General features: G+C 39.9%; 1 protein-coding gene across 8 annotated transcripts in view; it reads right to left on the reverse strand.

The window, feature by feature from the left end:
* ATXN1 (ataxin 1) overlaps positions 1–26,250 on the reverse strand; it is a 387,507-nt gene that overhangs the window by 209,193 nt on the left and 152,064 nt on the right. For 6 of the 8 annotated variants that reach the window (XR_014251303.1, XR_014251304.1, XR_014251305.1 and 3 more), the window contains one exon: positions 25,225–25,353. The exons of 1 other annotated variant lie outside the window; for it this stretch is intronic. The gene's annotated coding sequence lies outside the window, so the exon portion shown is untranslated. Of the gene's footprint in view, positions 1–12,416; positions 16,470–25,224; positions 25,354–26,250 lie in introns of those variants that run through there. One more of the 8 variants, XR_014251306.1, reaches the window with a different exon arrangement.

Consider the following 26,250-nt stretch of genomic DNA (forward strand, 5'->3'; position numbering starts at 1 on the left):
AGCCTTTTCTGAGACTATTATGTTTGCTGACAATTAGTGTTTGGTGCCTTTCTTTCGGTAATAATACTTTGGGGGTAAAAAACTACCCTAGAAGTATTTTGGTTTATCACATGGCTTGCTTTGGGAGTGAGGAAAGTGGTATATATTTTTACCTCTTCTCTCTTTCCATCCGTTCTCCCTTCCTTTCTTTCTTTTCCCCTTTAGCCTTTACTTACTCCTCTTGGTGCTACCTCCTTGTATGGCTTCTTGGTCTTTTCACTTGATTGGCAAAGAAAAATAGCGTGAGATTCGAGTATAATTGCTGCCTTCTTCCTCTAAGCATGGACTTCCCACTCAAACTCCTGTCAGTTCTAGTGAGGAAAATCAGTCTACTATTTTATCACGGCAGGAGAACTGGCAGAGCAGGCCTTCTGTCTCTGCAAACCATTCAGTCACATCCAGCATTTCCAAAAGGCTTTCTGCTCATGATAAAGCCCTGTAAATGCCCAATGAACATAAAACATGCCAAACCCCAAAGACGGCCTCCTTGTACACGGGGAAACATAAGAAGTGTTCCGCTAAACTGATGACCCACGCAAGGCTGTCCGCCATCATTGCTATTAAAAGCATTCTGGTGGAAGTGGCCAATTTAACTGAATAAGAGAAAGAAATAAGAGGTCTAAAAATTGGGAAAGAGGCAGTAAAATGATCATTATTTGCATAGGCTGTGACTGCAAATCTGAACGAGTCGGCTAAACAACTGTTACAGACAATTAGAGAATTCTGTAAGGTAACTAACAAAAGTAATATGCAAAAGTCAATAGCCTTCCTAAGTGATGACCAGTAAGAAGACATCCTACTTTTTACAATAGCGATAAAAATGTAAAATGGCTAGAGATAAATTTGATGAGAAACATGCAAGATCTAGATAAAGAAAAAAGTTTCACACTGCTGAAGGACAGAGAACGTATGTCAACTGGAAAGCTCTACCCTGCTTGTCCTTGAAGAAGAAATCACTAATTCTTCCCAAAGTAATCAATAAACTTGATACGATGTCCAAAAATACCATGAGAAAGCTAACTCTGAAGTTCATATGGAAAAATAAACAGGAAGGAATAGCCATAAAAAATGATGCAACGAGAAATAAGGAAAGACTAGCATACCAGATATTTAAAATACTTTAAAGTTCCAGTAATTAAATCAGTATGCACTGGCACACAAGTAGAAAGCAAGATCAATGGAAAAGGAAGAGACCTAAATACATACTGGAATTCAGTGCATGACAAAGTTGGCAGTGCATTTTAGTGGAAGAAAGAAGGACTTTAAATAACTGAATGGCCCCCTGGAAGAAATAAAGTCAGATCCCTAGTTCACATCCTACACTAAAATTCCAGAGCGACCAAAGATTTAAACGTGAAAAATGAAAATGTAAAAGTATTAGGATAAACCTTGAAAACCTGACACTAAGTGCAAGAAGCCAGTCACATGGGACTACACATTGTATGATTCCATTTACATGAAATGTCCAGAATAGGCGAATCCATAGAGAAAGAAGATTAGTGGTTACCAGGGGCTTTGGGGTAGAGGGAATGGAGAGTGACTGCTTAATGGGTATGGGGTTTCTTTTTGGGGTGATGAAAATGTTCTGAAATTAGATTGTGGTGATGGTTGTGCAATTCTGGAACTATACTAAAACCACTAAATTGTACACATGAAAAGGATGAATTATGGTATGTAAATTACATCTCAATAACGCTATGATTTTAAAAGTACTAAGAAAAAATATGAGACAATTTTAAAAACATAATGTTTGAGTGGAGAAGGCATAAGTATGTCAAAAAGTTAAAAGCAAAAAAAAAAAAAAAAGTTTGATGAGTAAGACTATATAATTTAAAAAACAAATCCTGCAAGAAAGCATAAGAAGTCAAAAAAGAAATGGAAAAATAAAAAAATTCAAGACAAAAGGACTAGTTTTTTTGAGCTACTTTGAGCTCCTAAAAATGAATTAGCTGGAAAAGGCCCAAAAACCCAGTAAAAAATGGGCAGTGAAAGTCAATACACATTTCTCAGAAAAGAAAATAAGAATGGCTCTTAAACATATGAAAAGATGTTCGATCATCACTCTAACAAGCAAAACTCATATTAAAGCTACTAAAAGATAGTAGTTTGCACCTCTTAGATTGGCAAAGATCATGAAGTTTAGTAACACTGTCTGTGGAGAAAAGGCACAAGCCCACAGCGCTAGTGGGAGCACACATTAGTACAAATGCCAAAACGGAGGGCAATTTGGCAAGGCTCACCAAAATTGAAACGGCACATTCCTTCTGATCCAACAATTCTACTGTAGCAATTTCTCCTCCAGAGAGCCTCACTGATATAGAAAATGTTATTTATAGAAAGTAATTCACTGGAGCATTGTGCATAGTATAAAACGATTGGAAACAAGCAAAAGTCCACCAATGTGGGGCTGAATAAATTATGGCAAAACCCTACAATGGAATACTATTTAGGTACTAAAAAGAATAAGGCTGTTCCCTATGTTCTGACAAGAAAAGTTTTCAAGGATACATGGTTAGGTGAAAAAAGGTAAAAAACAGAACAGTGTGTATGGTGTAAACATTGTGTTTAAAAAACCCCGTATTTTCGCTCCTATAGTTTTTATAGTTACAAAATATCCCTATATTTATATTTTATTTATATATATATTTATGTTTTATATTTTATTTCTATTTTATAGTTATAGTTTATATTTTATAGTTATAAAATATCCCTAAACAGATCCACAAGAAAATGGTAATGAAGCTTGCCACTAGGAGTGAATTTGGGTGACTTGGGAACAGAAATAAGAGACTAATTTTTCTTTGTACCTCTTATTGCCCTTTTGTACTTTCAGTGATTTAAAACAAATTAGTTAATTCTTTTAGTTAAAAGAAAGAAAAGAGAAACAAATATGACAGGGATACTGAAATATGAAATGAACAAAATATGTGGTCTAATTCTGCATAGTGCTTTTGGTTATTTTTAACATAGGTATATTCAAGAAAGAAATTAGTAACTTTTTAAAATCCCTTACAAGGGATCACCCAGGAGACTGATTCAACTTTCGCAAAACAGATGCATTCAGCTAGGCTTCCTACATACAGGCCTTAGGTAAGACTCCCACCTCCACCAACACACACCCCTCCAGAGTGGGCAGGGCTGCCTCCAAGACCACGTGTCTAATTCATTCTTCATAATTCACTTAAACTTGGCCTCTGCTGCAGCTGGAGATGTGCCAACTAGACAGGTTCGCTTAGGTTTATCCTCAGGACACAAAGAAAAAGACCAATTTTGCTTATTTGTACTCACTGAATTGTTAGGTCTCCCATTGGCCATCAGTTGAATTTAGAACAAAATGGCTGTAAAAACGTCCTGACAAACGCTACAGTGAATTCATCAGACATTCCCTTAAGTGTTTATTCTAAGGGGGTGGAGGGGAGGAGGTGTAAAGATGAAAGGGTGGAGACCCCGCTGCTCCGCCTGGCTGCTCTCTGACTCTCTTTGGAAGGAGTCCTGGGTGCTCAGGCAGAATAGACTGGTCCGTGGTAATGGGTCATCAAAAATACAGGATCCTGGATTCAAAACTTCTCATATTAACCCTCTCACAGAGATTACAGCATACCTGTGTATTTTTAACCTCACCTATCAAGCAGAACTTTTTGGATTCCCTTGAAGACGCACATCTATCATGGCAAAAGAGCTGGCAAGGCTTACTTTCCCCCCTTTTATGACCTTCCTAAACCATTACAGCTGATTTTCCATCGTCCATGGGATAGGATGGAGGGCAGGGGTGGCTGAAATTCACAGGTAAACCCCAACTTTAGTTTAGTCAAAAGTGCCAACATCCTCTTTTGTAGATTAGAAAATTAACACCTTTCATGTTCTCTTCTCTTGGGTTCACAGAGGAGAGAATGGAGTGAGTGATTAGTGAGGCTTGTACACAGCTTAGAGAAACTGCTGAAGAAATAAAATTGAAAGAATTTTGAGAAACGTTCTACAAAACTCAGGCTTTCCAGCCAGCTGGGCTTCAGGGAAAATTCCTCTGAATCCTTGATGCCTTGGTTATCTAGCACATTGGTTATCTAGCACATCTAGCAGTACATCAGATACTACAGACCAGATCCACTTGTAGGTCTAAGACTGCAGGGTCGGCGGGGGCAATGCACAAAATTCAAGGGAAAAGGAGAGAGGTGGAGGAGTCATGTCGGGGTCCCTAGAGATTTTCAAAAAGCAAGAGGAATAAATGTTCCTCCACAGAAAGCGAGAGTCATGGTAAGTTTTGAAGAGACAGGAAAAGTTTGGAACGGGTTCCATGGGAAGTGTGACAGTGCATCTGCTAGAGAAGAAGCCATGGGGACCCGTCCCAAATTGAAGAGCAAGGATTGACATCAGGACCAACACACTGGGTTTGGGGACCTCTGAGAAGCTGTGTAAGTGGCGGGGATCACCCAGGGGTGGTGTCTGGAAAGGACTGTGTGACACAACTATTGGGAAAGCACAGTAAAACTTACAAACCATGAGACCTGGGCTGGGGATGGAGACCGTGAGCCTGAAGGCAGCTGAAACAATGAGGGCGACGGCGGGATTCAGCGGAAGGGAGGGGTAGCAGGGGGCCCGGAGGCTGTGACCAGAGAGGGGAATTGCAGAGTTGGAGGTTTCAAGGTTTAGAAAGGTCCAAAGGATACTGGTTCAAGTTGAGACACAGGTAGTAGGCGTGGCAGTGTTTGCGGGTGGCTGAAGTGAAGGAGAGACCAAATCTCAAGATGGAGAGACTGAGCAACGGGAGGGCAGAGAGTTAAGAGTCAGGCTGACCTGACACCAGCCAGCACCAGGCTTCGATGATGTGCCCTCACTCAAACAAACGGGAATATTTCATCATCATTTTGTCAGGGGGAACACAAATGCTACTCCAGGTCCAAGGGCACACGATGAAGAGTCTTGGAACCATGTCCCTGACTTTCCACAATCAAATCAGAGAAAGGCTCATAAACAGAAGAGAATTCTCTGAGAGATGAACAGGTACATGACCTGGGTTAACATTATCATGAGGGAGGCAACAGAGAGCAGTGCGATTAAGAGTATATAGGTGTGGATCCAAATCCCAGCTCCTCCAGCTGCCAAGCTGAACACTTCAGGCTTTATGGAGCCTCTTTAAACCTTTGCCATCACATGTGTAAAGCAGAAACGCTGCAACACATGCATGATGCTTAGAAGAGAGGCTGGTGACAGGGAACTATATTCAGTATCTTGTAATAAACTATAATGGAAAAGAATCTGAAAAATAATATATATGTACATATATATGAATGTGTAACTGAATTACTTTGCCGTACACTAGAAACTAACACAACATTGTACATCAACTACACTTCAATTTTAAAAAGTAGGTTCAATGGTTTGCAAGGCAGAAATAGAGACACAGATATAGAGAACAAACGTATGGACACCCAGGGGGAAAAGCGGGGTGGGGGGGTGATGGTGGGATGAATTGGGAGATTGGGATTGACATATACACACTAATATGTATAAAATAGATAACTAATAAGAACCTGCTGTATAAAAAAAATAACAAAATAAAATTCAAAAAAAAAGAGAAGGGTTTCCCTGGTGGCGCAGTGGTTAAGAATCCGCCTGCCAATGCAGGGGACATGGGTTGGAGCCGTGGTCCGGGAAGATCCCACGTGCCGCGGGGCAACTAAGCCCGTGCGCCACAACTACTGAGCCTGTGCTCTAGAGCCCGCGAGCCACAACTACTGAGCCCACGTGCCACAACTACTGAAGCCCGCGTGCCTAGAGCCCATGCTCTGCAACAAAAGAAGCCACCACAATGAGAAGCCCGCTCGCCGCAACTAGAGAAAGCCTGCGCACAGCAACGAAGACCCAACACAGCCAAAAATAAAATAAATAAATGTTAAAAAAAGAGAAAAAAGAAAAAAAAGAAAAGAAAATATAAATAAATAAATAAAAAGTAGGTTCAAAAAAGAAGAGAGGCTAGTGGTTTGTGATTAGTAGAAGTTAATTGATGTTCTTACTCTTACACAACTACGTACTCAAGGAAAATTATTTTTAAGAGAGTGAGATAGGTAAGAAAAGAGAAGAAACAGTAGTGAAGCAAACAAATGTATGAAAAGGAAAAAAAATCATTATCTTAATTCCTAACTGCTTAAAAGTAAGCTACCCAGAGAAATGAAAACACGTCCCCACAAAAGCTTGTTCAGGAATGTTCATAGCGGCATTATTCATCACAGCCAAAAAGCAGAAACAACTCAAGTGACCATCAACTCACGAATGGATAAACAAAATGTGGCCTCTCCATACAATGGAATATCATTATCATAACAAGCGCTGAGTACAGATAACAAGCTACAGTGTGGACAGACCTTGAAAACAATATGCTAAGTGAAAGGAGCCAAGCACAAAAGTCCACATACTGTATGATTCCATTTATATAAAATGCCTAGAGCAGTCAAATCTATATGTAAAGAAAACAGATTTGTGGTTGCCAGGAGCTGGGGGTGAAAGGTCAGAGGAAAATGGAATTCACTGCTAATGGATACAGGGTTCCTTTTGGGGGGTGATGAAAATGTTCTAAAATTTACTGTGGTTAGAGAGTTGCACAATTCTCTGAATATAGTAAAAAGCACTGTGTACAGTTTAAAAAGAAAAATGTTAGCTACACGGTTCTGAATGCTTCCTGCTTCCCATCTCCTGAGTAAAGACTCTTCGTCTTCCCTGGGTGAGAGGTCCTGATGGGCAGAGCATATGAAATGCACCATTCCAGCAGTTCCTTTCCTTATAAATATCAGAAGATATTGATCCTCCTCCTGGAGACATTCTCAGGTAGGTGTCAGGGAGGTTATTTCTCTTCTCCTTTCTCTCTGCTTCTTCCAATCTTGGCTACTGCATTCTGTTTCCCCAGGCGTACAGTGGGTAAAAATCAATATCTTCTTGATCTTTCACAGGCAAAAGCTTTAAGGTGGATGGGCCTTTTATACACAGTTTAAAGCTCCTGAAAAATACCGAGGGGGCGCTCGGAAGCATTGGTTTTTGGCTTCTCCACACCATGAGGACAGAGTTCCTAAAAACAGTGTTTCCTCCAAACTACTCCACTGAACAGCCAACAGCGTTTTCTTTGGGGAACAAACTTCAAGGAGAAAGTACTGAAAAACCATTCCCCACAGTGCATTTGCTGTTTGACTTATCTGATAAACATGCCAATAATTACCTAAAAAGTAACCTCATAATACTACTGGTTCCAGGAAACCAAGCTTTTTCATAAATGTCCACAAGTGTTTTTAAGGGAATACTGATGTTAAAAAATCAGAAGGCCAATTTATTCCTTTGCAACAATAACCATCACAACAATAATAATGATTATGATATATTTCCACATGACTCTGAGGGTCTCTGGGTAATGCTGGCTTTTGTCCACACACACAAAATGCCTTTATTATTTGAACAGTCCAGGAATCAAATATGGAAGCATTGCTCAAGGAATTTCCATGTAAACCATTTTAAAACATAATGAAGTCTTTTTAAATGTTAGTCTCTTCATGTTTCAGCTTTAATGTTCAAGGCTGAATATACGAAACAAATGATAAAGCATCATGTTTTATAACAAGTTACTCTGGTCAGTGGTGTGCCAGCTATAAGACATAAAACTTCTACTGAGACAAGCACTTTAGGAAACTACTGTAAAGTAGCCCATTGGGCCCAATTTCCACGAAGAGGTGCCAACCCCATTAGGTGTATACAACCTACAAATGAATCCAAGCGCTATGGGAGCTGGTAACTGCATGTATGACTCTAGATGGTGGGGAGCGCGGGGGTAGCGGGACGGGAGGGAGTGTCTAGGAAGCAAGTAAAAGGATTTTTCATGACATTGCAAATTAAGAGAAGTTTATATAAGATTTAAGTCGAATAACAAGAATAAATCTGTCATGTATCTCTAGGTATCTAGAAATCTAAACTGGAGCTGGGCATAAAACATAAATCCATTCAACAATGATTTATAGTCTACACTTGGCATTTCATGTTTTTGCATCTAAATGTTAAGAAGTACAGCATCCTATTCTGCTTTTGCTTAGGTAAGGTTGAAAAATTCAGATGGTACCATGTTTCTCGTGGGGTCTTAAAAAGGCGGCTTCAAGAGTTCCCCCTTAATTAATGATTTCTGTTGGCATTTTAGAACTCTTGAATTCCCCTAAACATCCTCTTGCAATATTGGAATAACTTCTAGCTACTCTTGTAACATTAACAGCAGTGTACTTATGGGAAAATATGTATGTCTTTTATATGTTTTGACAGCCAGTGCTCAGTAAAAACCTGACAGTATTTGATTGTAATGCCTCACTTTTATATAGTACTCTACCGTTCATAAAGGGCTTCTTTGTACTAAACCACAGCTTTGCTGTTCAATTTCTATAAAATGCTTTCAAAAGTATTAGTCAATTAATGAACATTTACCATAAAGGTGATCTGGAATCTATGAGGACAGCTCGGGGGAAAGGGACTGCAGCCTGGAGACGGCAGAAAGATCATGACATCAAAATTATTCTCATAGTTTTGACAGTAAAGAAAAACCATCAAGAGACACGACAAACTTAAAACCAAAAGGAAATGTTTCTTACATGGGCTGCAGTACGGTTTTAAACAGAAGGGAAAGATCATTATACATGACTGCTATTCACTAAATATTAACTACACTAGAATCAAAATCTGAGCCTGCAAGTACAAGTCAGAATAATAGCTGAAACAGTTTCTTAACATTGCAGGGGTGCATGCATGTTCAAGGCGGGGAACAATGTATTCTTTTTAATATGGAAGCACTTCACCCTGACAATCTAACTATGACAAGCTTACACAGTCCTCAGCATTCTACCTCTGAACAGAACAGCATCAGTAACATTCATGATCATATTCTGTCAGCTGCTCTGCTAGCAGCAGAAATTTTTACTTGTATATGGATAGTAAGTTCCCCAAGAAGGGGCATTTCTAAGGCCAGGGTTCCATCTTTTTGCTTCACAATACGATGCTAGCAAGAATATTTCTGTGCACACATTACACGTACATACGGATTAGAAATAAACAAGGTTCGTAATCGGCAAATGGGCTCCGTGGAGCAAATAACTGATTCATCACATATTTGTAAAAGCAAATATAAAATCCATGAATTATGTCTCTGTACTGACAAACTATAAACTGCTTAGAACTTTTACATTAACAAGGCATTCTGCTGTGATCAGTTGGATTTTTCCCTTTATCTATGAAACACACACAGAAGAGAATTACAAACTTCAGAGTTCTCTAACCTTTACAAACCAACACAGTAATTATATTGCAAGATATCTGACAGCCCAGGGTAATATGAGAAGAGAATTCCTTTTTTCCCCACTTCCTTTAAATAGCTCTCAATTTTTCTACAGTTTAAAGACTGCCTGAGCAAAAGATTTTCATAGCTATGAATCCTACTAAAGATAAATTGGGAGATAAAATAAAATCACTATTCCAATTCACAGAATATTTGAGGCTCCTCCAAAGGAAATGTTTCTCAACACATAAAGACAGTATTAAATTTTAAGAGCGAGGCTATTATCAAAATGAAGGCACAGAAAAGTAAACACAAGTTAACTTGACAAGCCCATACTGATAAAGCGCAGATAAATGTTATCTCTGGGTTACATGCCTAGTACACGCAGCCCTCAACTTATAAATGAGTTGTGTACAGAAAGTTCGTTTCTAAGTCAGTTGTTTGGAACTCCAAACTCATTTTCTCAGAGAAACGATGTTATAAATAAGGCTTGATCTTATAGGAAGGCAAACAAGAGCTATTAAGCCCATAATGTAGACAAATTCTAGTACTGACAGCTCTCAAGCAAGCTGCCTCTACGCTAAGCAGGGAACAACAGGTACCAGAATCAGGAGGAGGTGGGGGAGAAGAGGGTTTCTTCTTCCTTACCTGGAACTTTTAAGTTCTTTCTGGCATCTGCCTGCCTTTCTTTATGTGCTCCCCCCACACACACACCCACCTTCTGTCTAAATGCTTCACCTGAGCCCATGTAATACAGCATGAAAATGATTTTATATAGGTAACCCTCAACCCCTCTACCCAAACTCCTCTTCTTGTGTCCAGCCATCTGACAATCAAAGGCCAATAAATAGTTCAGTTCAATCAACACTTGTTTTCAGAGTTTTCAAGGGAGATATAATCTTGGAAGAGTGGAGTGGGGAAAACCACCACACTCTGAGAATAGAACACAGACAGTGAGCCATCTGGAAGGACTGGGGTAATTGCAGGAATTCCTTTGCTATTTAGTAATGTTAACAGGAAGAGGACCCAGCTCCTGGGACGTACAGGTGAAAAAACTCAAGTAGAAGTAGTTTCCTGACCAATAGGCACAAACAAAAGCCTGGGATGGTGGTGGAGGTGCCATCTCCTAGGAGCAGCATGTACAAAGGTCCTTGCCTTTCCTTGTGAAGCCACATGACTGCTTGCTCTTCTCCCCATTGAAGATAACTTCAGGGAATGCACGTTCAGATCAAGAGGGTTTGAAGGATGCAGACTCCTGATACATCGACTCAGTGGGATCCTGATTTTCCGAGGGCGGATGTATTGTGATATCCTGCAAATAACTGGGTATTCACCCACGTACACACCCAGGGTGTAGCTGGGATGGAGGCAGAGGATGACACCCGGCTGGGGAAGGTATCCAGTTGAAGCAGAGGCTGGTTTGTGTTTCAACAAACCAGCTTCCCTGACATACAGGTTGACATTTCCCAGCTTTACCTGCAGTTAGGTATGCCCATGGGACTAAATTCTGGTCCAGGGAACGTGAAAGAGAACGATGTGCGCCACGTCCACTAACAAACCTCCAATGAAAACATTCACTCTCTCTCTCTCCCCCAACTGCTGCCAAATTGCCGCAAAAGATCGTGAAGTTCTCCCACTGACCCTAGGGAACAGCTGAGCCGAGAGATGGAAGGACTCTGGGTCTGGGAATCACCACCATGTGGACACCTCCACCCCCAACTGTGGAACCCAAGTTAACTATAACATGATTGAAAAAGAAACTTCTATTGTGTTCCTCCCTGAGGGTTGGGTTGTTTTTTACTGCGACATCCTTGCCCTCTGCACCATCACCTTTTTGTTGCATCTCAGGAAAAGTCTTTATGTTCGCCTATCCTGAATAATCCATTAAGCTGGTCTGTCTCCAAACTAAATGGCCTCACCCCACTGAGATTTTATTATGCTTCTAGTTTTTCTAGTTTTCCTTCTTCCTTCACTGTGGTCTGTATATTTAATACTAGAGAGCCTTCTTACTCCTTTCAGTCTGCTTGGGGAACTGGATAAGTAAACTTGTTAAATCATTAACCTTCATTTGAGTGTCCTTCTAAGCCAACAGGGCTCTGAGTATCTCAGGACCTCACCTACAGGGTCAAGTACAGGATTTTGGGTCTTTCATTTTTCTCTTTGCTGAGAAGGTTTTTTCCTATTATTTCCTGATTTCATAAGTAGATCAGGGTCGCGGAAGTATGTCTGCTGGATAAGAAAACTAGGATTGTATCATTTTTATGACAAAATTCACAGAAGTGACATCACTTGAATTTTGTTAAAAGCAGCTTGCTCACTTCGTCCTCTTATATATTCATTCATTCAGTTTACTTTTAATGGGAAAGGGGAGAAAAAAGACTAAAGAAGGAAAGATGAGAGTGGAGAAGAGAAAGAATCTATAAACATCCCCCACCTCTTGCTCTGTAAATCTCCCCCGTATTTCATTATTGAGTTGTTATAAGGTACAGTAAAACTCTAATATAAATTTAAACAGATTTTGTCTAATCCTAAAACTTGGCTTTCTATCCTTACTCCTTCCAGCAGCAATTTTCTGGCACTTTCCACCCTCATCTCTTTGTTGCATCTCTGAAAGGCCCACGAGGTTGAATGGTCATGCACTTCCCACGTGGCGTCTTAAGAAATAATGAATTAACCTGTTTGATGTGTGTGCACCACCTCTTTGACAAAGGATGACCTGATGGATTTCCCAATCCTTATGGAACTCGCCTGAGGGTTACAGAGCAGAGATTCCATCTGCCTTTACCTTGCAACTTTTTTGAGAATAAGTTCAAAATGGTGCTCCAAGGTCAGCATGTGACTTCCACTTCTGCTGCCAAAAGAAAACGAGTCACCCACTGTGGTAAATGCACTCAAAAGCTTCAGGCGCTCTGAGAAGGGAAGAAAAGTGACTGGCCTCTATGGGACTGTGGAAAGACCCACTGGACAAAGTAAGTATTTTTCTATGGAATCTTTACATAGAACCATTGACTACGATTACAATGTTTTTAAAGATTTTTTTTGATGTGGACCATCTTTAAAGTCTTTATTGTATTTGTTACAATATTGCTTCTGTTTTATGTTTTGGTTTTTTTCTCCTTTTTTTCTTCTTCTTTTTTTTTTTTTTTGGCTGTGAGGCATGTGGGATCCTAGCTCCCCGACCAGGGATCGTATCCGCAACCCCTGCATTGGAAGGGGAAGTCTTAACCACTGGACCGCCAGGGAAGTCTCTACAATTACAATTTTGAAATAAGTTCCCTATGAAAAAATCCTGAAGTCAATACATTAGTTAAAAAGGACATAAAAAGCTTCTTTATCCTGCCAGTTTGAACATATATGCCTCCACAGCAGGCCCACAAAGGGGGCCCCGCAGTCACTTTCCAGAGTATTCTGCCATTGCCAAAGTCCACTTTACAAAAGATGTCATTTCTTTTTACATTCTCCACAAAACATCTATTCATATTATGAAACACACTGCCATTTAAACCATGTTTTAAACCCACCGTAGGCAAACTCACATTCCATGGAGAGTTCTCATCGTTAAAAAGATATTTGAAAATTAAGTTTACATGCTGTAAAAGTGATACTCAATTCTGGGCTCGAATCAGAACCACAATTTTATGTTTTTTCAAGAATATCAAGCAACTTCCATTTATAGTTAATCATAAAAGGGGTTAACCTTCTCTTCAGTTGCCTATTGTCAATAAAATGTGTATTTAGCCTAATCCCTGATTGCTATCAAAGAAGGGCTATGTTAGAAACATAACTTGAAATGTTGACTAAGAGAGGAATGGAAACCTTCAGAGACCTTCCTTTAAGACACAAATCTGATGACTGCCAGCCATGATCAAATGTGTAAGTCCAAGTATGCACAAGGGGAAGACACCGACGATTATGCCCCAACCCTGATGTTACCCAAGCCCCAAGACTAACTCCCGACTGTAGGGGTAACAGGTCACAACTGCTGATTTGGAGGCTACCAGCTTACTGCAGAGGTACAAAAATAGTGTCATCTTTGAACTATCTGTGGACATGTGTGTAATAACCGAGGAAAACAAGGAAATGAATGCTACCGAAACTCTTTCCTAAATTACACAGATTGAGGGACAAGCCCAAGAGAAGAGAAGAATGCCATGACTAAATCCAACCGGAAGAGCATTCATTATGAGCCCACTCATTATAGCAACAAGTGAAAAAGACACAGAGCCTGAAGATTAGCAGTTTCAATTAAGCACGCAAGCTTACCTTTTCTATTTCTTCTTCCATAAAGTTCATTGTGCTTTTATGGTATTTTAGCTTTCATGTTTGGGACCCCTGGGACCCAGGGACCTCTACCTTGGCAGAGTTAAAGGAGTATGTGTGGGTTTTTCCTCAATAAAATGGTGATTTGATAGAGAGGTTTTCTGTGAATTGAGTCTGAACAGTAGGCCTGACATCTTTATCAAGCAGAGAGAAATGCCAACTTGAAAAATACTCTACCACTGTTCATGGCTGCTATTAAAAAACAGAGTAATCCTCTCCCTTCTTTTTATTTGGAAGACAGGGACCGCTTTGGTGGGTCTGACCTGGTCATGTATAAATTCATTCAGTCCAGCTCAAGCCATGGACTTTCCTGCTCCAAGTCTCACTGTAGGCAGACATTGTGTTTATACTCTATTTAATCCTCCTTCTTCACCTACAATACATAATTCTCCAATGTAGGCACTCAAATATCTGCAGAATGAAGGATTTCAATTACTGACATCAGCACCACCTGTCTGTAAGCTTGACCCAGGGATTTTCATCGACTCCTCCTCCTCCATTCCCATATTCATCAATCACTACATTCTATGATTCTACCTCCTCAAACGCTTTTGGATATGTTGCTTCCTCTTCCTTTTCAGACCCCCCCATCCTTCCCAACCCAGGCCTCAAATGAATAGGCTCTCATTACCTACTTCTAACTCTTAACCCTCTGACCTCCATCTTTCCCAACTCCAGCCACCCTGGATACCCTGTCACCAACTGCATATATATATATATATGCATTCCTTGCACGATATATATATATCGTGTCACTGAGTTATTTCCTTGAACAAGAACTTGCAACTCTGCATCACCTGCCCTATTAACTTCAAACTCCTCTGCCAGGTCTTAATGATCCTCTCCTCTGTCTTCCCCAAAGCTGCCCAACTTTCTTTCACACTGATCTCCAGCAGAAATACACACATCACTCAGCCACAAAGGTCACCTGCATCCTTCCCTCGTGCCTTTGTCCCTGCTGTCCCTGCAACTAGAACAACTTCTCAGTGTGCCCCATCCATCATATCTAGCCCTCCTTTCAAGCTGCAAATCAGGTTTTCCTTCTCGAATGAAACTCTTCCTGGCCACTTCAATCCCCAGCCGTCTCTCCTTCCCCTCAATACCCACTCAGCCTAGAGCTGGCCCCTCCATCACAAGTTCTTAGCTGTATACTGCCATGTATGGCTCTGACTTGCTTCTCGTGGATTGGTATTGCACCCTTCAACAAGATTTTCATAAAGATAATTTTAGATTTACAGAGAGTTGCAAAAGCAGGAGTGTTCCTTTGTACCCTTCATCCAGCTTCCCCTTAAGTCAACATCTTACATAACCAAAGAACAATTATCAAAACTAGAAAATTAACCTTGGTCAGTACTGCTAACTAAACTATAGAATGTACTAGGATGTCACCAGTTTTTCCACTAATGTCTTCCTCTGTTTCAGGATCCAATCTCGGATTTCACCTTGCATTTAGTTGCCATGTCTCTTTCATCTCTTCCAATCTGTGGCCATTCCTCAATCCTTCCTAATCTTTAAAGAACCTTGACACTTTTGAAAAGTAGGTGTCTGATTCACTGGATTGAGTCATTGATTCATTCATTAAACAAATGATGTTTAGGGCCTTGTCTTAGGTGCTAGAGTGACAACAAATAAAACAGTTCCTTTTTTCAAGATGTTAACAGCCTAGTTAATAGAAATTCATGTGACTGTCTAGAAGTCCTTGATAAAAGTATTTGGAGAGTACAAGTTTACTCCAGTTTTCAAAAGTTCGCTTCATGGCACTTTGCTTTTACAAAAGACCTATATCAGCACCTATTTTTGCTAATGGAAAGAAATCCGAGGAGGATTTTGGCTTTTATGAAAACAGGTGAAAAGGGGAAATGGTTTTAGTACTGGTTTTGCAGCAGCCGTTACAGTGGCAGCGCACACCCCCAGCAGAAGAGTGGCACCACCAAGCTCCTTCCTGGAACTACAGTAAGCATCTCAGCATCAAGACACCACAGGTTTGAACTGTGTCTGTGAGCATCTGTGCTTTATCTCCCCATTTGTTTTGTGCAGCCGTTAGCAAGATGTGTCCTAAGGTAATTGCTTCTTCGCTTTAAGCCATTTCGGCTTACGAAAGGTTTCACAGGAACACTCTACTTTCGGATAGCAGGGAAACCTGTACAGTGATGGGTCAAATGGCAAGATTGTAAATTCTACCTGGAGAAGAAAACGTAGGGTGACAGGCAGGCAGGAAAGACTTTCTTAAGAAAAACAGCATTTTGTTCCCCTTTTTACTCCACTGCTCACTCTATAAAAATAGTGGGCATATAAAAAATCTAGAGACAAATACTATCATACAGTTAGCGGGTACACTCTGCCTCTGCATCTTCTAAACTAATTCCTAAAATCAAACACCTCAAGGGCACACTTTTTAGGAAGATTTAATGTAGTAAACATAGACTCTTTATATAGTGACTATGTGCTTTACTAGAAAATTTGCAAATGGTTTAGGTAAAAAAAAATCGGAGAAGCCATTTGTCTTAATCCAGTTTTCAAATCCAATTTCATAGTTTTTATTCCTTCACAGGGAATAATGAAGAGCAAATAAGAAGCATCATCAATCAAAGATGGACTCCCTAAGTTTCTTTACTTAATTCAATTTTCTTGTACTGCTCCTACTGTATTTTCCAAACAAAGCTGTTCTTTTCTATATGTGATAGTTCAGCCCTGCAAACACCCTCAGGAATAATAAACAAACAATCGGGCACATTTTCTGCCACAAATTTCACTCTGCAATATTCTTTATCCGAAGCATTTTGAATTCCAAGCAAGCAGAGACACGTTTGTATCGCAAGACCTGCACACAATAGAGAATGTGTATTTTTAGACCCTTATTGACACTTAAATCTGTTAATATTTAACTCCTACTACTGTTCTAAAGGAGGAATAAGCAAACTCTCCTGCACACACAATGTTACACCAAGCACTTTAATTCTAATAGTAAATGCTGCCGAAAGGAATTCTACTTTCACTGTTTTATATCACCCTTTCTAATTAATGTCAATGTGTCTTTTCCATGGGAGGGTACATACAACAGATGCACCTATGTGCTATATCTGTAGATATCCACACAAATGCACACATATTCATGAGTGCAACATGCAAATACACTCATACGCATACAGACTGGCCCCCACGTTAGTATCCACTTATAAATAGAGCTTGTTGCAGTCCCCGACTTGCATGGGAATACACACAAACAGCACCTAATCCAGCTCATTTCCTTTCATTAACTTTTGTAGGAGATTAAGATAAAATACTAAAAAAAAAAAAAAAAAGCCAAGTAGACACTTCATGGAGTCTGTGATTAAGAAACACAGAAGCTGGGCTTCCCTGGTGGCGCAGTGGTTGAGAGTCTGCCTACCAATGCAAGGGACACGGGTTCGAGCCCTGATCTGGGAAGATCCCACATGCCGCGGAGCAACTAGGCCCGTGAGCCACAACTACTGAGCCTGCGCGTCTGGAGCCTGTGCTCCGCAACAAGAGAGGCCGCGACAGTGAGAGGCCCGCGCACCGCGATGAAGAGTGGCCCCCGCTCGCCGCAACTAGAGAAAGCCCTCGCACAGAAACGAAGATGCAACACAGACATAAATAAATAAATAAACAAATACTTTAAAAAAAAAAAATGGAAAAAAAAAAAAGCCAAGTAGACACCTCATGGAGTCTGTGATTAAGAAACACAGAAGCTAATGAGACAGATGGGCTGCTGCATAAAGGGAACTTCAGCACGCCAGCCCACACTCTGTAGAGATTTACTGTGCTTCACCTTTTCCGTTGCAAAGTCTTCATCATTTAGCATCCTACTTATTGGACTCTTGTCCCTCGCACAGAACCCCTCCTATTTCTGCCTAAACCTCCTGAAATGAGGATTATTAAATAAAACAAGACAACATTCTTTTTTTCAATCTGTTATTCAAGGTTTACTCAGAAGCAATATTTACTGTAAAATCATGGTGTTTCTAGCTCAACAGATAGTGGACGACTCTGTTAACAGAGCTGGCTGGAAAATTTTTGGAAAAATCCCATAAACATAGAAGAATTTCCGGGCCAGAAAAACGAGGAGCTGAAAAAAAAAATTCACGTATATTTTAAATTATTCACAATAGATTTTTCCTCTATGTGATTGGTCCTCTAAGTTATCCTCACACACACAGGTGATCACTGCCCCTAAGAGCGTCTCCATAAAAACGGTGCATATTTACAGAAATAACATATGTGGAGGGCCTTACAATTCACCATACATTTTTTATGCATTCCTACACGTGATCCTCACAGCACCCCTGTGAGATATAATTATCTCTATTTTACAGAGTTAGAAAAAAAAAAAAAAACCTCAGATTTTAAGTGATTTCCCCAAGGTTACAAAGCAAATAAATTGTACAACTGAAACTCAAAACCAGAATCTCTGTTACCAAATCTCCTTTTTTTTTTTTTTCCACAACACGAATTTAATTTTCCTTGAATTCATTTTGGTTCTATTTTATAATAGTAGACTATAGGAACTCTGCTCCTTACCTAAAGATTTTATACGCTTCTAAATGAAACTATAGATTTTAAAATTTTCCCTATATATATTTTTAAAGTTTTCTCTTTTCTGGTTAAATTGAAATGCCCTGGTTCCTTTAGTATCTGCTTCCTTTATTCCCTGGAATCTCCCTTTTGAGAGATCTGATGTCCTATTATCTGATGATCTGATTATTTCTGTGTTGACAACTCTTCCGTCTGTGCTTTTTAAAAAATTGTTGTTGTGCACATTGCTTAGTATTTTTCAATTTTATCCACTACAACTTCCATGATCTTGCTCTAATATGAATCACAATGGTAACTTCCACTCTAGAAAACTTAAAGAATTCTCCATTTTTATTCAACTGTATTCGTCTACCAGGTACATTTCTTGAATCTTCCTCCCCAGTCACTGTTATTGCCAAGATCTTTGAATTAAACAGTAGGGCTGTCCTTTCTTTTTTGGGGGGGAGGGGTTGTCCTTTCTTATCTGCAAGTTCATCCCGCCTGAGCCATTTAAAAGGTGCTTTAACATAAGAACTTCTCAGCGTAGTATATTCTGATGTCATAAATACTACACCATGACATTATCCTATGCAGGGGGCAAAACGAGGAGATGGCTCTGAAAGACAGATCTATTCATGTGCCAACACAGCCTGATAATTAGATCACTGGGAAAAGAGAGAGAAAACTCACAAGATTATAGCCAAATGGGCTATCAGACAAGCCCCCTCTCTGGTGTGTGTAGGAGATTGCTGACTGTGGTCACCATCGAGCTTCAGAAGCCGAAGTCCACATTGTCTAACCCGTAGAGATAATCCAACTTCAGGGCATCCCATCCTCCCTTCCTGTTGCCCAACTCTGCTTTCCCAGCTCTTTTAATTGGATTATTTTGGAATCTGCTATTTCTGTCTCACTCCTTTCCCCAAACTGTCATATAAGTACTGCAGCTTGACTATTACACAGCTGCCAAATTTCCCTCCAGAGACGGCTGTATTTCAGTGGCAAGTGAAGTGATGCTCTCTCTGTGCCATCTGAATACTAGCTTAAGAGGTTCAGCATCTGGAGGGGGTTGCCTTGGTGCAGGAAGGAAGTGTTTTGTTTTGTTTTATCATCATCACTTGAGGGGCAGGTCATTAGCTCCACCTGAACATGAAGGAGGAAACAAACCAAAAAACACTCCACACATATATAAAAATGCATGGAGAGAATAGAAAGGGTGACTGGGACTTTTCATGGGTTCTTTTCTATGGGGACTTCAAAGCCTTAAAACATCAAGGATGTAAGATGATGATCTCTTTTAGAAGCAGAAGAAGCCTCAGAAAGTAGTCCGCTCATGTTACAGATATAAAACTTGGAGGCACAAAGTGAGTACCTTGTTCAAAGCTCTCCTGATCCCCAGACCCAGGGCGTTCCACCTGAACTTGGGTTCAGCCATGGATGCACTCAGAGGATCACATCTCCACCAGTGGAACCAACCACAACCCCAGCTTCTAAAGCATATGATATCAGTACTTAATTTCTTGTGTTGTTTGGTTATATTGATTTATTTTTGATACTCAAGAAAAATCTCTACCAGAAAAAACAGAGTGTGAAGTAGCAGGGAGAAACAACAGAGTAGAATTAGTAGCAGCAGATGCTTTAACCATGTGCCAGGCCAGGAAATGTTCTAAAAGTTGATTATGTATGTAATCTTCACAGTGACCTGTTGTCCTCAGTTTAAAGAAAAATGAAAGATAGAGAAGAAAGAATACTTCCAAAGAGAAAACAGGAGGCAGAGTAAATTGCCAAGTCATAGAAACAACCTTCCCAAATTTTACTCAAAACACTTAGTGAAAATCTAAATAAATATCAATGATATACTTCTCATTTAATCTAAAGACATAATCCTTGATACCACTTGGCATCTAGAGGCATGCATCTTTTGTTTCTTGCTAACTCAAACAGAAGAGTATATTACTCCCATGAATTTCTATACACTATTTCTAAATCTTACAGTGATAATGGTTCTTTCCAATAATCAATGAACAATCAATGACTCGCTATCTGAACCCTGGTGAAATGAAAGGCACTAATGATATTTGAGGGGGTCTTGAGTTGGGGGAAAAGGGGACTAAATGATCTTCACGTTCCCTTCAACCTCTAAATACTGTACCACCAATGGCTATAATAGGTAATATTCTAGAATTTAGAAAACATATTCAAATACTTCATCTCATTTGATAAACTCTAAGAGAAAAAAAAAGAGAGTAATTTAAAAAGTACCACAGAATACTGACACTTTGATATTTCTACACCTAGTCATCACTCACACTTTGAATAGTACAGTTTGCCAGCACTGAGAGCAGCACTGGTGTATCAGGAGGGAGGAAATCTCTGCAGCATTATGCTTCAGCATCCCAACGTGGAAAAGAAAAAAAATAAAATAAAACAGTAGGCTTTGGTATCAACCATTTTCTCATGTGTTTTACTGTCAGATGACAAAATATTCTACCTCATTTCATGAAAGGTAAGAGAACTATGTGAATGTTTGCACACTGACACAGTAAATTATATTTATAAGATTTTTCAAAGAATAAAATGCTTTATACAGAAGTCTGGTAAATTATTTTAGATACTCGAATACACTCCAAAATAGTTTTGAAAAGCTATGCCTACATATAAAACACTATGTACCCTGGAGTCTTTGTCTCTACGTTTTTCATTTTGCCATGAAAAACATCATTAAAGTGTCTCAAAATAATACCTTCTCCTAAACTAGCTATGAGTTATGCAGACTACCTTCAGACTGAAGGAACTAGAGTGGAAAAGAGAAGAATATATTTATGCTAAAAGATGATTTTGGAGAAGATCTCTATTTTAAAGATTTAATGAATATCAATAGGGTTTTCTTAACCTTGGAAATGTACATTGCAAATCCCAGTGTGTGTGTTGGGGGCTTGGGTGGAATGGGTTGGGAGTGGGATGGACAATTAAACTAAACGAACTGGGCTTGTCAAAGAAAGGAAAAGTATGTGAGTAAAATATATGGTAGAACTTTGAGTCCCAGAATAAAGCAGTTGACTAGGGAGCAATAAAACTGAAGAAAAGGGTCCCTCAATGATAGTAAAGCCAAAGCCAAAAATGTAGCCTTTACCAAACCCATGCTGAAGGTCAAAGGAGATAAAATAAATCTCTAAGTGGATTTTATTATTTAAGAGACCACTAAAAGCAACCAGGAATGGAGGGAGGAAGGTAAGAAGAACCACAATCCCACAAACAAGCTGAGTGGAAGGGTACCAAAATACTAAAGAGGCCAAGAGGTGACAACTGGAGAGACTATTTCGATCCAGAAGTTAAATCTGTTTACAGTTAACTAAATAAAGTTAACTGTGGTTGCCCACAGAAGGGAACATTGATCATAGAACTAATCTCGCTCTCTAACGTGAAGGATGGTGGATAAGGTACGAATAGGGATGTCACTAGTCAAAGTTAGAGTAAGGTCAATGTGTTCTGGTGAAGCCACCACCTCAGTTCTTCTTTTGGGTGTGGTTGAAAACAGAAAGTACCACCCTATACCATGAGCCATCCACTCTCCTGTCTCACATGTTTATACAGTCATAGAATAAAACACCCATTTCACAATTTGTTAAAAGACAGATTATTGATAGCAAGCTTTACTTCTATTACCTAAATTGAGAGATCAATGGCTGCATGATTTTTATGGGCTCTGACAACTGTGCATCCAAGCCAAGTTTCACACTTGTCTTCTCTCGGTACCTTCTTCACGTCCCAATCTGGTCCTGCTTTCAGTAACCACAACCTCACCGCTAGTCCCTCTCCTCTGGTTCTTTCTGCCTGCGTCTTCCGGATCAACAAGTCTTTTTCTCCACTGGTTTCTCCACTCTCTCATTTCAGATGCACTCTAAACTTCCTTCTAGAATGGTCCAGATCATCTCCCCTGTTCACCCAAACCAGGTTCTGATGCTGCCGACGGTATCTGCCTTAGAAATGAAAGCTCCATCAGGGTAGGCCCCTTGTCTACCTTGTCCCATTCCATATCTCCAGTGCTTAGAACTGTGTGAGTACATAGTAGCCCCCAAAGAGGTATTTGCTGAATGAATAAATGAGGGATGAATGACTAAATGAGATCAGAATTTAAAGACATCCTCTCAGTTTCTTCCAATTCAAAATCTGTGCTCTCACTCTGTACTGGCAAAGCCAGAAGGCACCCCCAAAGGCCCTATGGGACTCTCTGAATTGAGTTCTCAAGAATGATTTGGCCTGGTCTTGCAGAGAAGTTTCCCACGTGATTGCAGCAATGGTCTGGTTATGGAGACAACCCAAAACTGCTGTGAAATGTGGTTAAATAGTCCCCACGCTTCTGCCTCCCTAGAGAAATTTCACCCTGGTAAGCCCCTAGTAATCACCGTGTCTGCATTTCTGCACAGCAGTCAGCATGCACAGCTAGAGAATCCTTTCTTCCTCTCTGTTTGAGTCCCTATTGATTCTGTAGTCGGGGAGGAATCAAAGTGCTCTCCAAATACCAAACATCCCATATGGCGGTGTTATCACCGCCCTTACTACGGAGATGCTCGGCCTTTCTACCTCCGCTCGCCGGAGTCTGGCAGAACACGACGCACTCTTTTGCTGACCTATCTGTGCTGACACATTCATTGTCCTCTCTCCCTCTGTGAACTTATTAATTTTGTTGAAATAACATCTGTACGTGCATAAACACAAGTTTCATTTTCTCATGCGTCTTCGTAATCATTACGAGGAGAATAATTTATGGTCCACTAAAGAGGAATTCTTAAGCTAAACTGTCTTAATTGGGAATTCAGATGTTCCTCTTTTACTGAAAAGTACAGAGCTGTTCAAATTAGACTGGAAATTTGGGCCAAAACAAATGTACCTACACAAGACTTGCAGAGTCTCGGGTGAAAAGCATTAGCTGAAGCCAGACAAGTCGCCATGGGTTTGTCTCCTTGATGCCAAATCACGCTCTGACTCTTTTTCCTTCTACATTGCAACCTTATGATGTGGTTCAAGGGTTGAGGGACTCACCCTTGTGAAAGGAAGCTTATTTAGTAATGGGAGGACAAGATGAGCCTAGCAGGGCAGCTCATATGTGGAGCTGGACCATTAGAGATTCAGTGCAGCTCCAGGGGGCCAGGAAGCTGGCCTTATCCAAGGTCCTCGCTGTATCTCAGGAGTCAGGCAGCCAGGGGTGGGGATGAGGCTCTGTTCTCACATAACGGCTGCTCCAAGGGACCCACTGGCCAGTGTCATAGACAGCTTTGACTTCACAGCTCTGTGGCGAATGGGTCTCTGACTTGTAGACTTCAGTCAGCCAGTTTCTCCAGAACTGGGATTACTCCATTAATTCTAATAAAAGCCATTCAGAAATATACTATACCTTTTTTGGATCCCAGAGGAAGATGAAACAAAGGAGGAAGAAGAGAAAAAACAGTTTTACAAGAATGGGATTGTACCATGGTTAGTGTCGTACTTTGCTTTTTTCACTTTGATCGTGACCATCTTCTCATAGCATTAAATACTCTTTTGGAATAGGACTTTTAAATGATCTCACATATAGCTCCTTGTAAAGACACCCTATGAGATGGGTACTAGTATTATCTGAATTTTATAAACTTGGACTTTGAGCTGTATAGTAACTTGTCCAAGGTCATACTTCAAGAAAATAGCAGAGCTGGAGTTGGAGCCGAGGCAGTCTGGAGCCTGCCATCTTATCGACTGTGATCTACAGCCCCTGAATCATACGGTTACCATAATTATATTTCATCCTACTCCCAATGTTGGATGGGTATATGTGCATGTATACAGACACACATACATGTATGTAGTGTTATACATACCCACATGTGTATGTGTATGCATACATACATATACACACACACATATATATACACACCTGCAAATGTACATATATATATACACTCACACATACATGTATATTAACTTCAGATCCATGTTTAATGATGGCTGCTTTTTATTAAATACCTTTTTATTCTTATTAAAAAATAAAAAATTATGTTTTCCATTGAAAAAGTATGTGATCTCATGGTTGTCTAGGACCCTTCCATGCTTCTTGATTTAGTATTATTTCTCAAATGTTAACTATTGGTAAGTTTCAAGCATGCTACTGTCTATAGAAGAAAGGTTCTTCAAAATAGTATTATTTACAAATAAATGCCCCCTCCCTCACAGCCACCAACCCCAAAAAAAGGGACACATAGAGGCACTATTTCTCAGAATCAACTGGCAAAGACTCTTTTTGTTTTCAAAATTCTCAGCGCTGGCAAAACTGTATGGAAGTAAGTCTGTCATATACTGCGCCTCTGGAAATATAAACTGGTCTGACTTTATTGGAAAGTAATTTGGCAACAAGTATCAAGAGTCTTAAAACTTGAAAACTCTTAAATTCAGCAATTTACTGCTAAGGAACTATCCCAAGGAAACCATTAATAATGGTAACTAACATGAAGCCATAAGGACATTCTTGGTAGCATAAAAGCAAAAAAAAAAAAAAAAAAAAAATTAGAAACAACTTAAATGTCCAGCTAGAGAAGATCAATTAAATGTATTTTAGGATATGTATTCAGTGGTATGCTATATATTTGTAGGTAAATAACTTGTAATGAAAAGATGTTCATTATTGCATTGTTAAGAGGAAGAAAAAGGTTAGGTGATAGCACGTGTTGCATTGTTCACCACTACCATCTGATGGTCGTCTCTCTAGCTGAATTTATAAACACAACGATCAGAGTTATCTCTTTCTTATTAATGCCTTGTCACCATCCAAGTCAGTGAGCTCAAAATGAATAGAAGCTAATTTCTTTCCCACAAAAAAGCAAGGGTTCCGTTTTTATAAAGAGATGGAGAGAATAAACAGATGAAGGACACGTGAATCTACAGATGTATGTTTATGTTTTTTCTGTGTGTGCGTGTGTGTGTGTGAACAGACATGTAAACTTCCCCACCACTATCTTGGAGATTTTACAATCAAATGATATTTATTTTCAGTTAAAGATTTCGGAGATATTTACCTGTACCACGTGCTTTCATCACAATGGAGAATCATAAGCAGTCAGCTCCTTCCCAGCAGATCTTTTCACACAGATTTTGCTTGAGCAGAAGGGGAGACAGTAGAGAAACTCAATATAAAAAGCCTAGACCTGTAATTACAAAAACAATATTCCCACTGAGTTAGGCAGTTTTCTGTGGTCTTCATTCACATTAGCTGAATTCTCAGAAAAGAAAAACATATTTGCATAATCTCTCTCCCTCCCTATCTCTCTCTCTCTCTCTCACACACATGTACACACACACACACACACACACACACACACACACACACAGAGACAACACACACGCGACAATTCAGAATACCAAAAACTCAGCAAGCAGACACATAGCAGGTCCTCATCTCTGAGGATGAGAGGGCTCTGCCTGCCAAGGGGGGTTGCTTCCCAGCCCATCTCCTGACCTTAGGAATAACACCATCAAAATAACCCTATTCCTTCCCCTCCTTCTCTGCCTATTGATCCCAAAACTTCTGAGAAATGAAAAACAGTTAGTTCTTCCCCAGAAAATGTCGGAAACATTACTGAATCTGACGCTTTCTAAGATTCTTTCTAGCCACAAAGGTAAGCAAGTTTGGCACATGTATTTACCATAACAGCCTGACTTTCACTTTAGAAACTGTACGTGCCCCTCTGTTGATGACTCAGGTGCAGCACAGTATCACTGATACCCAAAGTCATCACGGACATTTACTGAACACTGACTATGTTCCTGGCACTGTGCAAACGCTTTACATACAATACTCCACTCCACCGCACCCTGTGAGGTAGCTAGTAATCATTATTATCTCTGTTATTAACAAGAAAACTGGGCATTTGTAGGGCTAGCAGATGTTAAAGGCCGTATTTAAGCCACTATCTTTCACGCAAGCTATGCTCATAATTCCAGTGCTATATCACGTCTCCAAAATTGATCTGATTATCAACACTCTTGTACTTATTATAAAAAAGTTAAATATTACTTCAATGTCACCTTATTTTTCCCCAGAG

The sequence above is a fragment of the Balaenoptera physalus genome (assembly GCF_965194825.1).
Source record: "Balaenoptera physalus genome assembly, chromosome: 11".
NCBI lineage: Eukaryota > Metazoa > Chordata > Mammalia > Artiodactyla > Balaenopteridae > Balaenoptera > Balaenoptera physalus.